A 16,554-nucleotide genomic window follows, 5' to 3' on the forward strand; every position below is an offset into this window, starting at 1 on the left:
TGCTTCCCATTACATGAACATAGTAAAATAGACATGAGTGCAATTGTCACAATAATAATCTGCCTGCTATTTCCTGTGTAAGAGATTTGTCAAACTCCTGAGGTGTGGCCCTTGAAACTGCACATGTTCAGAACTTCATTGCTGCCATCAAAGGGAAAATTCATTTTTTTTGCCCATTGTGTATTGACTCTCCATAAGGGTGTTTGGGTTTTTTGGGTTCTTTCAACCCAAACTGACTTTAAATTCAGCCAAGCTACACATACATATGCTATCCAAGCTACTTCCAAGCATAGATTTTCTTACAATCTCAGTACACTTTTGAACCATGGTTGGTAAAAACAAACAAAACGAGTAGAGGAAAGAAAAATGATGGTTTGCTTTGTTTTGTGTTTTAAAGGAAATAATTTGATAGATTGCTTTTCAGAAAAAGATTGCTATGCATTTTGATAATGGCTTCACATATACAGTAAGATATCTCCTTTCCCCCCTAATGAATGGGTAGTCCATTGGCTTTCAACTTCATTCGTTCCTTAACGCTATATTAACACATGCGGTGTGATATGCCTGGAGTGACAACGTGCCCTTCAGGTATTAAAAACATGGGTCTTGTGTCCACACTCTTCTTAGCCACCATGATTTAGTAGAAGACTTGTTCTGCTGTCAGATCCGCCAATTTGAGACTCATCTCCCAGTGAAGTATATATGCTGATGAAAAGCTGCTTTAGCAGCAAAGAGACTGCTAATTGTTTGATTATACAGGTCTTCACATTAATGAAGCACTATTCCATGGATTTGGAGCATGGCGTGCAACCAAATTACCACCCCAGCACTCAAGCTGTGAAATCTGATTATTCATTAGCCAGTCAGTGAGTGGTACAAACATCTCCCCACCCCCCAACAAAACCATCAAATGAAAGTGACTGGGGGTTTTTTTTATTCCACACCCCCCCTTATTAATAAGAATATTAGGTTTCAGATTTTTTATCTTTAAACAAAATCAGTGATAGTAGCCCACTCAACAGCATTAAGAATTAGTATGTTAGAGGAAACAACATAAGAAGTAGCATTCCACACACACACCCAAACTGCTGCACATATCATTTATCGTCCAAGTTCGTTTGTTTTTATCCCTGTCATCCTGCCCTCCACCCCTCAAGGCCTTTACTTCCCGGAGCTCATCATTGGTTACCTACTGTGGCCCATTTTACAAACTGAGAGACCTCTATATCCTCCCCCAAACTGACAAGATGAAAACAGCAATTGACTTTAAACAAAACAACACACCGAATCAAAGTAAGGACGGCTCACACTGTGTCTTCTTCTACAAGACTGACTGGGTCCAAGATAAATGAGTCTCTAAAAGTCATTCAGAGCTTTTTGTTTTTAATTACTTTATAAATCTTGTTCTTTTAGCTGGGAAAATATCACAAATTCCCTCTCCACCTAGTGTAAATAGTGAGTCATTTTGCTGAGAGTAATTGGAAAGGAAAAGACAGTATCTCTCCCCCACCCTCCCACCACATCCCAACTATTCTGAATCTCCCCGACATATTTTTTATACCAGCAGAGCATAGACAACTCCAACCTGAGGGAGATTCCCACTCCAGCTAGACTGTTTATACAATAAATGTATCTGGGATCGGTTACAAAGTGAGATGATGAGTAGAAATCCTTCCTCACATAGAGGCGAGGTACTCCTGACATCTTCAGCAAATGGGATTATCTGTAATGAGATTACACATAAAGAGATTAAGATGTGAACTGACGCTCCTAGGAGATACAAAGGGGGCTCTGGAGACAACAGAGAAATGAGGTGTCAGAAGCAGAAGGTGGAATCGCTTCCTTAAGAAGATTTTTCATGATAATGATAATGATCACATTGTTATAATGACGCCTTTCATCTAGGGACGAACCCCCAAGAGCGGCATGAGTTATGTACGCGTATCTTATTCCATCACTGAGCAGTACCCACCTCTGTGTGGAAGACAAGAGTAGATCACCAGTGGGCATCGTTAGACTGGAACAGTCATGATGAATTCAGCCAAAGGAAGAGAAAATGTAATGGATGGAATTTGAAAGAATCCGATTGAAATCTCATTCCAAATATGAGTTTATCATATCAAGAGATGCATTAGCGCATTAAGAGAAACCTCTTAAGCAGCCAGATAACATTTGGTTGATTAGATTTTTTAAAAGCACAAATGAAATAAATTGATTGGGGGACAATTAAGGCATTGCACCAGCACCCTAAAAAATGAAATCTACAAGCAGAAAAATACATAAAAGTATTTATTTATTTATTTACTTACTTACTTACTTACGCACACTTATATTGTTGCCGTATAAGAAAAGTTCCCTTTTTGCTCACAAAGCAAAAATAAGAATATGACATTAAAACTACAAATGTCCCTATTTTCACCTGAGGAATATTGGAGGGCGGGTGGGTGTACGCGCACTTGTTTTGAAACCTCTTCCTTTTGCATGGTGAGAATGTAGCCCACTGATGAAAGGTAAGACTCACATTTGCTGCTGGCCCCAAGCACCAGTGGCATGTGGCCTTCAGAATGTTGCCCAGGAGGGAATGTGACCTTTGAGATGTGATATGGGAAGAGTGGACTTGGGCTGTTTGTTGGGCTATTAAAATTGTGTATCTCCATCTATATTCAGTCTTTGCCAGTAACCTCTTTCCAAAGTGAACCCAACCTGGGTAACCCCTGAACCTTTGGACTTTTCACTGCTCAGAGAATTGGGGCATATGTTACATTGCCATTGCCATCATGGCTGCCTCCGCCATTCTGATGCCCTCCAGGTGTTTTGGACTACAACTCCCATCAGCCCCAGCCAGCATGTAAGTGTGGAAGGCTGCCCTTATTGGAGAAACACTGCTCCAATCTTTTAGTTCATTCCCTCTTCAGAAATGGTGACCATGCCTGCAACTCATATTAAATTCTGACAGAAATTTGTTTTAAGTTATAGACTTTTAAAATGTTCTTTAAGCTAAACAAAAGCGAATTGATTGATTTGTTTGAAATTTGGTATGATTAATCCACTCGAGAGGGGCTCCTTTGCCTACAAATTCATCCACTTTTCACAGTAAAAAGGGGGGGAAAGGTTACAGCCCTTTTTGGATCCCCCATTGTAATCAATGTGGGCAAAACAAAGCTCACATTTAAAAAATCAGATCTCATTCCAGATCACAAATCTGATCAGAACAACGCAGAGCAGATCTGAAACAGGACAGGCATCCCAATACTATAAAATACAGGTACAAAGTGAATATTGTGGTCACTGCAGTCCCCTAAAATATACAATTGTTTTAATAAAAGGGGCATGTTGTGATCTGCCTCAGAAATCTGTTATTTTGGTTATGTTGTATATAGTTTTATATGGGTGTGAGTTATCTTTGATTAATGTTACCTTTGGACTTTTTTGTGTGTGTTTTTTTTGAAGATCTGTGCTTGTGTGAAGTTTTAATCCCAGCCAAACTGAAAACTTGCTTTGCCTTCACAGAATCTGGACTGTTAACATTCCCACAGCTCCCGCCTGCTCCCACATTGGTTAGCTGGAATATTTGTGAACAATATTATGTGCCCATCACATTAACTCAGTTAATCAGTATCTGGTATCTGAAGAAGAACATCTGGTATAGAACAAACTTAGTTGGTCTATAAGGTGCTACTGGACAATTTTTTTATTTTTTATTTTTTTAAAAAAATTATTATTATTATTATATATTTTATATTTTTATTCAGTTAATCAGTGTTAGAGGCTTACTACCACAAGCAAAATGAAACAGCATACAGAACTGCCAAAACATTCCTGCAAACCCCTGACTGAACCACCCTAGATTATCAGGCTAAGGCCAGACAAAGTTGTATCTTATTAGGGAGCAAACACCACAGCACTCCATGGACTACTTCTCAGTAAACATGTTTAGGATCACACGGCACATCCAATCAATTTGAAACTTACTTTGCCCAAATCAAACAGCAATTTGCAAAGGCAGCTTCGAGATCAAAGCACAGAGTTTAAAACTGCCCCTCCATATTCCTTCTTTCTTTTACTGAAGGCTTGAGAATGCTTTCATAATCTTGCCTCCAGGTGCACTTTAATGTCCAGAGGATGAGTAAAGGAGTGTTTACAAATTAAAATCTCTAGGCTCCTATGGAAGACACTGTCCACAAATCACAGTCAATGGCCATGAAGAAAGCATAGCTTGCTGGACTACTTTGCCCTGAGCCCCATCTCCATCTGAGAGAGAAGCATTCAACTTTTAAGTGACTCAGTTCCCTGAGGCGACAATCCTGAGACAACCTTTGAGGGGCACATGTGGTGGGGCTTTTGATCTCTCCGCACTCCCAAATATTAGTTCTCCGCAGTGCATCATAAGCTACCGTCAGATGCTCCCCACTTTCTAAAATGGTTTGTCAATCTGAAAAATGCAGGTATTGTTGGTAGGAAATTTTTAAAAAGAGGCCCTGCCTGTGTGCACAAAACTGTTTGCATGGTCCTCAAGAGTACAGCTTCAGTTATTATTTCACTAGCAACATGTATGTCATTTGAATAATGCAGGAACCCTTGGGAAATACTGAATTTCTCCAAGTGCTTCTTTCCACTGAGACACATTGCCTCTCCCCTTGGGTTATGCATTACGTTCCACCCTTTCTTCCATGGGAGTCCTGTCAGTGAGAACCAGGCTGCCGTGTCTGAGGGGGCAGAAGGCACGTTTTCCCCTCACCTGCTTCACTTTCCCCCTAATAGAATACCACAACTGCTCGCTCATCGGGGGAGGTAGAGTCAAAAGAGTGTACTTGGGGTTAAACCCGTTCCAGGCCCCTGGTGTCTCCAGTGACTCAAACTATTGTGAATCCAGACTGTTGCTCCTATCTGCATCCCAGAGTCTATTTCATGATCATTGTAGAGTGTCACAGAATGTTGGGAACTGACACTTCTGAAGAAGAAAAACGAAAGGGAAAGTACCAATCATAGAAAAAAGAAAGGAGAATATCCTTTTCCTGGATACCTGGAAGTTATCAGGCCCAGTGCATTTCAGAACAAATCTTTCTTCTAGGACAGAATAAGAGTGTCATGGATAAGAGTGTCATGAAGATAAAATTCTCCCAAAATGCATTGGGGCTAATAAACTTTGCCCTGAACACTGGAGATTCCTCCTTTCTTCTTCCTGTGTGGGTGTCAGTATGGCTTGCCACGCACCTTGTAAGCTAGCCTGGTGCATTATGGCATGATAGAGGATGCTCACTGTTGCCTGTGTTGAAGACATATTCAACTGCAGGCTTGTTGACTTCTGTACATGAAGTTGTGGGAGGTGTCATCTTGTCCTTTGCCTCAGGCAGCAAAAGGTCTTGGAGTGTCCCTGACGCATTCGCTTGGCTATAGATGCTCCCCAGGGGTTGCCTATGGGCACCACCAAGACTACCAATTTTCCAAAATGGAAAAGACTCCCTCTCTATTTAGCAATTTCACAGGAGGGAGGATTTGGAAAGCACTTCTCATGTCATGCCACTGCTGTGTGAAATCTCTAGTGTGAACTCTATTTTCTGTAGTCTGATTAAAGGCTACAATTGCCTTGTCCCATCACAAGCCTGCAAATCCAAGTCTACCTAAAATGAGAACAGATATAAGCCTTTGTTTGGGAGGAATTCGTTTTATTATAAAAGGGAGAAACAAATCAATGAAAGCTAAACAAAGAAGCAGAAACAATGTCTGCAAAATTATATTACCAGATGTTTCGCCAGCCTTTACCGCTTTGTTTTATATTTACATCTCTTGCTTGAATGGCAGCCTAGTAACTGCAGCATACTTTGAATGGTTCTACTATTTTCAAAGTGATTTTGCTGCTAATTGAAATTTTCACAAAACGGAAGGCTGTGTTTTCAGAACAGGTTACCATAGTAAAAATTGCCCTATATTCCTTGACACGGACATGCCTCAGGGTAAAATCCTACTGAATACTCAGAAATAAAATGGCTTTATGTTCCCACTCGCGAGGAGAGATGAAATAAATGTTTATCTCTGAACTCAGTTCATTTCTTGCCAGTGCCATAAATTGCCAAAGGAGTTTGTGTTATAGTGCTTAAATTTACTATGAGAGGAGGAAGAAGAAGAAGAAGAAAAGAGGAGGTAAAATTTGGGTGTGCATATTTAACAAAATATCAATCAAATGCTAACAGCTACCACCAATTGGGCCTAGTAAATACATTACGTGGAAAACAAGTTATATTGATTTTTGGCAAAAAAATAATATACATGTTATTGATTGCAGGCAAACCTTCTTCCATGTATTATACTCATTGTCGGGGCATGCAAGCATACTTATGGTAGGTATTTAAGATCAAATAGCTTGATATATTTAACCTTAGGGTCAGTGGAGAACTTGACAGGACTTGGGGGATGGGGAGTCTAGGGTCCCATTCAACAGAATGAGGAAAAGGCGAAGTAAGAACATTGGCATAAGTGAGGTAATACACATTACAATTTTGTCCAAAGGTGAACCTGTACAACCAGAGTCTAAATTACCCAAGTGTACCACTGCTTAGGGCCTACTACAGACCCTCCAGCTGTCCCTATTTTCCAGGGACAGTCCCGTATTTACAGAAGCCATCCCGGTTTCTGACTTGATCCCAGAATGTCCTGTTTTTCCTCAGGACATCCCTATTTTCATCAGAGAGGTGTTGGAGAGTATGGAGTTATCCCCCAGTCAAGCTGATAAGTAACTATACAACCTTTAGAAGACAGGTTTAATGTTTTATTATGTTTTTATATGTGGGAAGCTGCCCAGAGTGGCTGGGGTAACACAGTCAGATTGGTGAGGTACAACAACAACAACACAGTGATACCTTGGTTTAAGAACAGCTTAGTTTATGAACAACTTGGATTAAGAGTACTGCAAACCTGGAAGTGGGTGTTTTGGTTTGTGAACTTTGCCTTGGAAGCAGAACATGTTCCGCATCCATTTGAGTGTGTTCCATTTGTAAACTGAGTCCCCCGCTGCTATGGGAAAGAACGCTTTGGTTTAAGAATGGACTTCTGGAACGGATTAAGTTCGTAAACCAAGGTACCACTGTAATGGAATAGGACGTCCCTATTTTCATTGTAGAAATGTTGAAGAGTATGCTACTACACTGAAAACACCTGTGGCAGGTCAGCTCCATTATCCATCAAGAGTAGTAAGCCTATGTCTGGAGCGTACTACTTTAGAATGCAAATGGATACTTGCAGGAATAAATGCTCCTACTCCAACACACACACATTCATGCACACATACATTCCCTGTAGATTAACAATCTGGTATGCTCTTTTACATGTGTAAGCATATAACAATACAAGCCTTTTAAGAAGCCGCCTGAGTGTCTTTGAGTTCCCTGGCTGCAAGCTGAGGAGATCTTTTCAGCCCTGTATTGACCATGCCCAAGGGACACTGCCAGCGTATAACATCTTTCACAATCAAGGGTGCTCAAGGAATGCCCTTTCAGGCTGCTCTTTGAAACCCCCACTCACCAGACAAATGGTTGTTTCGGGGGCGGGACAGAATGGCTTTAAAACTACAGAATCACAGAGCTGGAAGATTCCAAAAGAGCCTCAAGACTACTTGCAGTTATAAGGCAGTAATCTCACTACTCACCAGTTTACCTGCATTCTCTATACTCCAGACCAGAGTAAACATGAGTGGCATGTGTTAACCCAAGTGAAAAGCTACACATGGGAAAGGTTGCAGCTAATGCACTGCCTGCCCTGTTCTACCACTGACCACCATGCCCACCCCAGCCTACTATAGGGCAAAACTCAGTCTTGATTGCTGCAGCTGGAAAAGATCTGGTAGACCAGGAAGTACAATAGCTATGCTTTCTCTTGCTGCTTGTTAACTTTTGCAGAGCAGGCAGGCAGACTCTCTGCATTGAATTCTGACAAACACACGCATTTGTAAAGTGTGTGTGTGTGTGTGTACTTTCTATAAACTCAAAATGTTGAACAACCTAGAACATCTGATGACAGGGGTAACAGAAGTATTTTTTCATTAACGTTTTATTAGGGTGTTCCATAAAAAGTAGAGATCTCATAAAAGGGTGTAACAAAAGCATGAGAAAGGAATCAATCCCACATCATGTGACATTGAAGAAGATGCCAACTCTCTGAAGTTTGTGAAAAACCAACTCTTATATGGATGGCAATAGTCTAGGAATAGTCACCGTACTTGTACTGAGACATGGAAGAATCTTTCTCAATTTCTTCATGATAAAAGGACCCTTAGGTTACCCTCACCTTCTCTGTGGAGCATTAATGTGGAACCAATGTCACAAATGGCCAACCATTATGAGAGCATCAGATTTCAAATGGAGTGGAAATAATGTATCAGAAGGACTTTAACTCCATCAATCATTTTTGTGTCTTAATCTTGTTCTCTCAAGGCTAATGAAACCAAAGATAGCAATGTCACCTGGGTTCTGAAAAGTGTGGGGAGAAAATGGCCTAAAATGAGTTGCTGAAGCTACTCCTTTCTCCGCTATGGTGGGTACTACTACAGCTATGGAGCTGTGCAATCCTTTGCGCCACCTTCACACTGTACAATATGCTTCTCACGATACAATACATATTACAAATGTTGTCATAGCCAAAACACAAAGTCAGTTTTGAGGGTTCCTTTTTAGGTAAGCAAAAATAATTTAATAAGACTAATAAATGTTTTGGCCACGTTCCGCTCATACCTACCTGGCATCTTCAGAAAACATTAATGGCCACTTACCAGTCTTTGCAGTACTGGCAGTGGATGTTCTGCTGAAAGCCTATGGTTGGTGTAAATAGTAGCTGAGGCAAGGCTTTCCTGTAACATGAATTTTTGAGGCAAATTTGAAGATTCCTGCAAAGAGGAAGGAAGAAAAACTTTCAAGGAGCTTGGAAAAAGCAAGAGGCAGCTCAGGATGAGTAGCAACATTTCACAGAAGAATTTTACATTGGCCTAAGTACATACATTGAGTTGGTTTGTATGGCACAGTAAGACAAACCATAGCTTACTGAGATCACAAAAAAGTGCAATTTCTAGAGATGAGCTCACAGCCGCTCTGTTATTCCCATCCTCTTATGCTCTGCTATGCCAAGCTAAGACAAGGTTTAGCTTAGCATGTTGCTTCCTCACTAACTAGGTTTGTCCTGGACTACAGCTTGGGGTTAGAGTTTAACCACGAGTCATAGTTCAAATGACAAACTATGTCAAACATCAGCTCAGCTCGCTATGGAGTGCCATTAAATGGGACCAGGGGAGATCAATGTAGCTCCAAGCTCCCTGCACTTTTGTACAGTGGTACCTTGGGTTACATACGCTTCAGGTTACATACGCTTGAGGTTACAGACTCCACTAACCCGGAAATATTACCTCGGGTTAAGGACTTTGTTTCAGGATGAGAACAGAAATAGTGCAGTGGCAGCGCGGCAGCAGCAGGAGGCCCCATTAGCTAAAGTGGTGCTTCAGGTTAAGAACAGTTTCAGGTTAAGAACGGACATCCGGAACGAATTACCGGTAAGTTCTTAACCTGAGGTACCACTGTACAGTCTCAGTAAGCCCTGGTTTAGCTTACGGTTGTATACACCAGGCCATTATATAGTTTATTTCAGAAATCGTGAAATATTTTCCTACCTGATGATTTTAGTTTCTAAAAAGAAAAGAAAAAGAATAAAAAATATGACCTCATCAAAGTCACTGAGATTTTCCCACTGAAATGCAAGAAGATAAGATTTTTACTCTACTGCATTCTAAATTATGTTAAGCAGATGTTTGCTTTTTAGAGGAGAGAAAATTTCTAGTGCCTTATAAGATACTAGTAGTCAAGGGGGCATGCTTAGAATACATTATTCTATACAATATTGGTCTATACGGATCTCTGGCCAGAAGCAGCCTGTTTATTACATGGGGCTTAAGGGGCAAAAAAAGGGGGGGGAGCTGTATTTCTTGTAAAATGCTGAAAAGTTAGGTTTGAACAGCCCAAGGTTGTTGGGGGTTTTCCTACCCTTTGGATCAGGCTGCAGTTGTAACATGCTTCCCATATTTTCTTTCCAATACATTTTTCCAGTGAGAAGCCCCCTTAGAACCCTAGGGGGAGCCCAGCTGGGTCCGGTGTCCTCTAATCTTCATTAACTCTAATTTCATTATTACCTGTCCTCAAATGACCCCAACTTCCCTCTGTATTTCTGTTTATTCCCATAGGAAATTAATTTCTGTCTCTGGCTGTAACCCATCCATCTTTGTGAGCCCCAAGGCAGAGAGATGGAGTAAGAATTGTTCCCTTTCCCCATCACTAACCTCAGCATCCCAGCACACTCCAGCAACTGAACCGAGTTCTTTACACATCTCTTTGTTTCAAAAAAGTTCATAGTTTTAGCTCTTAAAATGTGACCTGCTTCTATAACAAATGTCCATATCAGCCCTTACTGTTTCTTTTCCTTCATCATTAATTATAAGACTTGTTTGGGAATATTCCACCCTAGCAAGTGCAACTACCCTGCACAAAACAGTACAGTCATGGGGAAAGAATATAAAACATTGTGTATAACATTTAAGAAAATTTAAAAGGGTTCAAAGCAAGGAGAGCAGGGGATTCAAACTGCAAAATCCCAATGAAACACATTTAAAAGCTTGGCATTTAAGGGCACTATTAAAGAGTCCAAGGTTGGATGATTCCACAAGTGACATCTTATGCATGCTTATTTAGAAGCAAGTTCTTCTGAGTTCAGCCAGGCTTACTCTCAGAGAATCACACAAATAATTGCATTTTATATAGCTGTTTATCTATCTACAACTGTCTATAAAGCATTTGAGCCTCCCTTGCTTTTTCAGGTCAGCTATGAACACTGTAAATGTGGGTGAGAATTCAAACGATAAATCAAATATATTGTTATCAGTTTAGGGTGCTGAGTTGGGTGCCATACCCCTCTAATCCTTGGATCCAGCAAGTGTTAGAATTTAATCAGTTCTAATACTTGGAATAGTTAAGCTAGCCTCCTAGCCATGTGATAGCCTGTGTGATAAGCCATTAAGTGGAATTAAGGTGCTCCGTGCGAGATGGCAAATTGGTGGCGACTCCTCCCTCAACAGAGTTTAGAGTAGGGAGTTTGGGGAGCAGTGATGTGACCTAGATGGAAGGCAGCAAGCTGGAGAGAGATCCAAAGCAATGTTTGATTTCTGCTTGAATCCAAGCCTGCAGCTATGGGAGAAACAAGACACTTTGGGAGTGTTTATGCTGTGAACCCCTCCATCATAGGCTCAGGTTATATCCGTATGTAAATAAACCATATGTCATAAAGACAACACAGTCTCTGCGGTGCCTCATTTCCAAAAGGAAAGTTGATCACTTGGTATGGGCCTGGAATCTCTGGAATCTGGCACTGCTTGGAGACTGAGGTGGCATGCATGGTATGTTGCAGCCATTAGAGCCAATTTATGCTTCATATGTGAAAAATGCCCTTTAGCTATTCCATGTACCATTGTGATGATTTGCTTCACTGTTGTTGTTTTCAACTATGGCTTGTAAATTTACTTGCTCTCTGCCCAGATAATGTTAGGTTATTGGGTGGTGTACACATGTGTAAATAAAATATTTCTTCGTTTGTATGCAAGCTCACCTTCCAGTTAATTGTTAGAACTTGCTGCTCTCGTTTTCCCATCCTCTTCCTTTAACTGCCTTTATCTTATTTTCAGTTTCTGAATAACCAGCGATCACAGGACAACAATCAGTCGGAACATCGGCCATTTCAGCTGCAGGAATGTATCTGTCCAGTAGCTCTCAGGCACTAGTGAATGGAAAATAAAAGTTTCGAAAAACTGCCTGCAATCCTCCCTTGACAGCTGTAGAGAATACTGCCCTCTGATTGGACTACGGATTAAGTGGCACAGCAATAACATTTTATTTCTGCCCTGTACCCGGCTAATGAGTGTGCTTGGCACTGATCAGAAATAAACCCACAAGAAAAAGAAGAGGAAAAAAGGAGAGATGGGGAAACAAACCCTTCCTTTTGCTCTATGCCTTTGACAAACAGCTGAGGTAATAAACAGCGAGCTTTATGGCCTAATTGCATTTTAATCAATTTGAGCTCTGAACTGCATTGGAGAGGCTGCTAACTTATATTAGAATCATGTATGGTTTTATTACACCAAGTTCCTTCCATTAATAGGTTGACTATAACTAAGCCACATGGGGCTACCTTGAGTGTGGCCTTTCACTCTAGAGGAGTTTGCCAAACCTAGACGATACTGGAAATATACACTAATCAGGTAAGCCTCCTGATGGCTTACAAGGACCTAACCTGAGAATAACATCAGCCTCTCAGCAATAGTCATGGAACTGACAGGAGATGCCAAAAACACCACTCCAAGCCATGGTTTGACAAGGACCATATCAATGGCCAAAAAGCCGTGAACACCAAGCCTTCATGTCCAATACAACCCCAGCCTCCACAATGGATCTCCTGTATCACAAAAGGCAATACAAAAAACTGCTGACCTGGAAGAAAAAGGAAGCAGCAACAAAGAACTGGACACGGGTTATTCATGTAGCCAAATCCAACAATCCTGCCCTTTTCTGGAAGACCATAACACTCCTCCATACTAGTAAGCCGCCAATGGCAGATTGTCACATCTCGCCAATGACCTGGGAGACACACTTCCAAAAACTCTACAGGGACACTGATGCTGAGAGAGATCAAATCTCCCTAAACATAGGAGGTTTTAAAAAAAATGTTTAATGTTTTATTATGTTTTTATATACCGTATTTTTCGCTCTATAAGACACACTTTTTCCCTCCTAAAAAGTAAGGGTAAATGTGTGTGCGTCTTATGGAGCTAATGCAGGCTGCGCAGCTATCGCTGAAGCCAGAACAGCAAAGCCTCTTCAACAACATTTGATTCTAAATATTTTTTTTCTTGTTTTCCTCCTCTAAAAACTAGGTGCGTCTTATGGTCGGGTGGGTCTTATAGAGCGAAAAATACGGTATGTTGGAAGTTTCCCAGAGTGGCTGGGGCAACCCAGTAAGATGTGTGGGGTATGGATAGTAAAATTATCATTATGGAATGGGGCGTCCCTATTTTTGTCTGAGAAATGTTGGAGGGTATGCTGCAAATATTGTTGTTTTTCCTTCTTGGGAAGATAACAAACAGGGTATAGCTTAAGCCCAGGCTTACTAGGGAACCCTTTAACTACTGGTGCTCATCACTGGACCATGAAAAGTAATAATCAATACATGAGTTACTTAGGTCAGACAAGAAACCTGCCAAATGGCAGACAAATAGGTCTCGGGGAGTTGTGTTAGGAGCCGTTTTGGGGTGGTTCCTTTCTGGCGGAAATAATTGCACCTTTTCTTACAAGTTTGACCCAACAGCCACAACGGAGCTCTTCTTCTGAGCCCTCTCTCCCCACTCTGATGTTTGCTCTCCCCTTCCCTACCACCTCACCCTGGCATTATGATACCATGCCTTTTGCTTTCAGCAGATGCTTGTTTGCAGCATTTTTTCCTTAAAAAGCAATTCCACTTTGGTATATGCCACCTCTTAAAGATCCCTCTCTGCTCCGAGATGCCCCAAATCCCTCTTAAGGCACCCTGCTTTGCTTTGAGATTAGGGATTCATCCAAAACCAAGGCACCCCCTGCCAATGGGCCTTTGGTCTGTTCCAGCAAGCCTTTTCTTATGCTCCCTTTATTTATCCAATTTTGGTTAATTCACAGGGCATCATCCACATGTCTATGAGCTTTATCCCACAAACAAAAATCCCTGTTTGAGAGCATAATTCATACCTCTTATTAAAGCAGCCCTAGCACTGCATACAATCTGGCTCTTAGCTACTAACAGCGATGCTTCACAGCAGCAGAAACAGGAAACTGTGACTGGTTGTTTTTTAAAAAAAAAAAAATTAAGATAAAAAAACCACAATTGTGTGTGTGTGTGACAATATTTAGTTCCCACTATGTCCCTTTTAGCCTTCAAACAAACACATCCCCAACACCAACGCGGTGTTATGTCAAATATTGGACATAGATCAAGTCACATTTGTACATTTTAGCATACAAAGCACTCGGAAAACTTCTCAGTGTCTAAACTGGCAGCCGATTGAAATTTCCCCCTCCGCTTTCCCCAAGGTCTGAGGTGTGGGATTCACGAGCCAGGGTCTTAGCTAGAACAGGTGTCTATCGCTGTGTAAACAGCAATTAGGCCCAAATTTCAGACTTTTCTCTCTCTCTTTTTTTTACCAAATCCCTATCTGAGGAAAAGCCCAGGAATAAATAGTTGCTGTAACGGCCAGGGGTATTGTGCAGCATTATAGCCTCCAGCTGGGCTATTACATACTATAGACGGGTGAAGAATACGAGCACCTGACAGATGTGTTCTGTTAGCTTCATTAGGAAAAAAACAAAGAAGCTCCTCAATTAATAGCTGTGGAGCCAAAGGGAGGGGGTGGGAGGAATCATAGCCTGTTATTTAAACAGAGTCAGGGAGCTTTTCACTGGTGGCTTAATATGGTTCATTAATAAAAAACAGCTTTCTGAATGCCCAGTTTAAGTCAAAAGAAATCACTAGCATTTTTTCCCTCAGAAAAGGAAGGGCAAAATGACAAACTACAGTTGTTACATTCATGTTGTGTGGAGGGGGGTTGTCAAGAGGAGGAGGGCAGCCCATCTCAAGGATCCCTTTAAGCTGTGTGGCTGCTTGTTTTTCACGTTGAGTGAGAGAGCAGTGCTTCAAAGCTTGCCAGGGTCGCAGCAAGACCTTAGCTTGAATGGTTTGCTGGGGTTATATAACCATTTCCGAAGTCTTGCCCAGGAAGCTTTCACTGCCGTTCGACAGGAACGATGATTTCCAGAGTGCTGAAAACAAACTCTTATTATGGTGGAAATAATATGTGTCCGCAGACCCTGATGACATTATTATGACTATTATTATTTCAAGGGTTTGGAAACCCTAGTAAAATCATGTTAACTGCAGCTCTCCGTAGCAGCATTTCTCCACCACAATAGCCTTTACTATTCCTTTTGTTTCAAACAGTGCATTATCAAGACGCGTGTGCAGGCAGAGAATGCATGTTTCACCACATATATTATGCATGTCTATGCAAGTATCTGATAAGCTGTTACCAATTTTTATTATTAATAAAGAAAATCAAGTTATAGATAATTCAGAACTGTGGCTTTCATTCTTTTCTAAATATGAAACTGGGGGAAATAATACACAGTTTTTATTTTCTTTTTAAAAGACAAAGAAGAGAACTCGTTTCAAAATGTGTAATAATTCTGAAACTGCAGAGCTTATTACAGGGGAGCTGTATAAAGTCCCCTGTTGCCTTTTCAAAGGGATGGATAAGTCTGCTCAGATGTTGTGAATTTAGAAATAAAAGGTGGTAGCAAAAGGCACATTGTGAGCAGGAAGGATGTAGTGTAAGATTTTTAAAAACAAAGCAGCACCTAGAATATGAAAGAAAGCAGTGGGTGATTGTTAGAGTAGGACTGGAAACAGATAATTCGCTCTCCGAAAGCTGTTCCTGGTAGATCATCCCACTTTTCCTTCTAGAACACAAGGTTTGCAAGGTGTTGTTTTTTTGGGAGGGGACCCTGCAAATCATATTTGACCAGAAGTAACAATAGGATGAAATATATGTTTACACCATAAAAGCAATTCCTTTCTCCATGCAGTTAGTTAGGTCACAGGTTCATTTCAATGTTGTGTAAGTGTTGGAACAGGGCCTGGGAAACACAGGTTCAAATCCCCATTCAGCTCACTATGTGGCCTTGGGCCTGATATTCTTTCTCAGCCTAACCTACGTCACAGGGTTGTTGTGAGAATAAAAAGGCAGGGACTGCCTTGAGCTGCTTGGCAGAAAAGGGGCGTGTTATGGAAAAAGTAGAACAAAACAAAAAAACGTATCAGGGTAGCACAGGTGCTGTCTCCAGCCTTTCAGAGATGGAAAGGAACAGAAATTCTGTTGCCCAAGCTTCCACACGTCAACCATCCGCATTATACTTTTAAAATAGTAATATACCACTTTAAACAGCCGTAGATTCCCAAAATGAATTATGGGAGTTGCTGTTAGGAGTTGCTGTTAGGAGACCACTATTCCCCTCACAGAACTACAATTCCCAGACTTGCTTAACAATAAACTCATCTTCCTGGGGGATTCTGAGAAATGATGATGATGATGATGATGATGATGATGATGATGATGGAATGTACTGTACTTCAGAGGTTCTCAAACTGTGCTTCACATGCTCCTGGTAGCCAAGGAGAGCCATTCAAGTAGTCCACGAAAGGATTTCAAAAACGGTCTGTATGTGGCCCTTTACTTGACTGATTTTTTTCCTGATACGCTGATGCCATTTTTTTACCTGCCAGAACCACTGAGCAGCCAAACAAGGCCCTAGCCTAGGATTCAGGATTTTCATAACACGGTGTTGCCCAGCCTAATTTTCCCCTATTCATTTATGAGTTAAAGGGGCGCTTCTCAAAACCACAAGCACTTCCTTCACACTAGAAAAGGATACTGAAATATGAACTATGGTTTGG

The 16,554-nt window shown here is 41.1% G+C and overlaps 1 long non-coding RNA gene across 1 annotated transcript; it reads right to left on the minus strand.

Moving 5' to 3' along the window:
• Positions 1–1,538: 1,538 nt before the first annotated feature.
• Positions 1,539–15,120, minus strand: LOC308594025. Its single transcript, XR_014011237.1, has 3 exons — positions 11,632–15,120; positions 8,762–8,875; positions 1,539–1,723 (listed from the first exon to the last, which is right to left on the minus strand). It is a non-coding gene; the product is annotated as an uncharacterized lncRNA (long non-coding RNA).
• Between the last annotated feature and the right edge of the window lie 1,434 nt (positions 15,121–16,554).

Source organism: Podarcis bocagei, assembly GCF_964188305.1.
Source record: "Podarcis bocagei genome assembly, chromosome: 8".
NCBI lineage: Eukaryota > Metazoa > Chordata > Lepidosauria > Squamata > Lacertidae > Podarcis > Podarcis bocagei.